At 40.2% G+C, this 2,311-nt stretch overlaps 1 protein-coding gene across 1 annotated transcript in view; it reads right to left on the bottom strand.

The window, feature by feature from the left end:
* Window positions 1-2,311, bottom strand: part of TTC28 (tetratricopeptide repeat domain 28) — a 63,821-nt gene that overhangs the window by 17,117 nt on the left and 44,393 nt on the right. The gene's annotated exons all lie outside the window — the stretch shown is intronic.

The raw sequence follows: 2,311 nt of genomic DNA, 5'->3' as shown, positions 1-2,311 counted from the left end.
AGGGGAGGGACTCGCTCCTATGAGCACTGGGGGGGGGGGGCTTGCTTGTAAAAATCGAACAGATAAGAGAGGTCAATAAGAGGCCTCAGCGATGCCCGTTTCCTTCCCCACAGAAACACACACACACACATCAAACCCCCCCCTCCGCCTCCCCCCAGCCCAGCGGCTGCTCTGGCTACCAGCTGAGGCTTCTGAACAGCCTTCCAAGGGCATTAGACCAGGGGTGTCAAACTCGTTTGTTAGGAGGGCCGGATCTGACACAAATGAGACCTTGTTGGGCCCCTGGGCCACGTGTGTCATAAAACGTGACGCCAGGTAGCGGCAGAGATATACACTTTATAAAAGACACAAAGAGATAGAAGTAAATAGGTGGAATAAAACATGGGAATCGATTAAATTTATGAGGGCCATAGCCTATAAAGAAAACGTTTATAAGATGTTCCATAGATGGCACTGGTCCCCGGAGAATATAGCTAAGTGCTATCCGGGCCACTCTAGTCAATGTTGGAAATGTAGGGCCAATATTGGAACTTTTTTCCACATGTGGTGGTCATGTAGTAAAAGTCAGGAATATTGGAGAATGGTGAGGAGGTTGATCCAAGACATAATGGAGAAAAATATAGCTCTGGAACCAGAAATATATTTATTAAATATGGTACCTAAGGGCTATGAACAGCAGGATAGATATGTGATTTTATATAACGACAGCCACCCGTTTACTACTGGCCAAAAACTGGAAATTAGATACAGTGCCGACTAGGGAAGATTTAGTGGTAAAAGTGTTAGAGTAGCGCAAATGGACAGTTTAAGTTTGAAGCTGCAAAATAAGAGTGAAAAAGTATATAATAAAAGATGGGTTAAGGTGTATGATTGGATAGAAACATTGAACATATGAGACTCTACTATATATGTTATTATGATTTTGGAATGTTAATTTTGTAAAATCAAATAAAAATATCATAAAAAAAATAAAAAAAATAAAATAAAATGTAACGCCAGGTAGCGGCAGAGATATACACTTTATAAAAGACACAAAGGGTTTTTTACCTAAAATAAAAACATGCTTAAAACATCAGCACTCTTGTAATATTTTGTTTATTTAACAGTGTCTGATGATTGACACCTCTTGCTCTGAGTGATGGCATCAAAATGCCTGTGCTGTTGCCATCTTGAGTATGCTGTTCAGGTGTGTACCTGTAAGCTGCAAGCCTACGATGACGCAGCAGCAGCAGCAGAACTGGAAGAAGAAGCAGCAGAAGGCAGCCAGTTCCACTGCGGGCCTGAGAGGAGCCCCCCGGGCCGCATGTTTGACATCCCTGCATTATAGTAACCTAATTTGGTTGTCATTTCTCAGATAAAACAAAAGCTGGGAGTTAGGACAACCTGAGGCTCAGCTTGTTATAATGTTATAACAATATTCCGTGGCCGTTTTTTTAAAAAGCCCCCCCCCCCCCAACTGATGGGGGAGGAAATGGGCGCCATGGGAAGGGGCAGAGGAAACGGCTGCCATGTGACTGGGCTCAGGGAGGCCCCGACTTCCCCGGCTTCACGGGAGAGCAGGTGTGGGAAAGACTGGAGAAAAGCAGGGGAACCCCCTAGAGATGTAAAATTTCCGGAAATTTCGAAATTTGGAAAAAACGGAAATTTTCGGAAAAATGGGGAAAAAATGCTACATTAGCACTTCTTTTTTCTTTTCCAGATTGAAAGTCATTCTGTTTCTTTAGGAACATAAAATATGACTATGGACAATTTTACTTGGCATGAAATTATCACGAGTATATTAAAAATATACTGTATCCAAACAGTTATTACAAACAGAATTTACTTTTTAAATAATATTTGTTTGTAATTGTAACAAATGGAGCAACAATCCCCTGACCTGTTTACTAGTTTATGTGGAACAGACAAAAAAACCTCCACAAAACAATTTTTAAAAATCCAGAAGTAACAATTATTCATATTTCCTCACCACAGTATTAAATAATAAAAAACCATTCTCATAAAAAGAACTGAAGAGGGGGGAAGTGTATAGAAGGGAGTGTGGGACTAAGTTTCAACGAATGGGCATGAAATTTAATCAGAATCATTTTCTGAGCTGTAATTATCAGTATCAGATTCAGTCTCTGCTTCTGCAGCTACTCTGTTGTGTCTGTCATTATCCATCGGAGAGTTCAGTTTGTAACCTAGGCCTTGCTTGTCCTCAGTGCACAGAAATTAGATTAATCTGATACCATACATATTTTTTAGAAATGATTTGGAAAATATTTGAACACCTTGTCTTAAAATATTTTATTCATCATGTTAAAATAAA

This window comes from Gekko japonicus, unplaced genomic scaffold (assembly GCF_001447785.1).
Source record: "Gekko japonicus isolate JY-2015 unplaced genomic scaffold, Gekko_japonicus_V1.1 scaffold416, whole genome shotgun sequence".
Classification (NCBI taxonomy): Eukaryota; Metazoa; Chordata; class Lepidosauria; order Squamata; family Gekkonidae; genus Gekko; species Gekko japonicus.
Note: the sequence above shows the minus strand (reverse complement) of the source record. Positions and strands in the feature narration are given on the sequence as shown.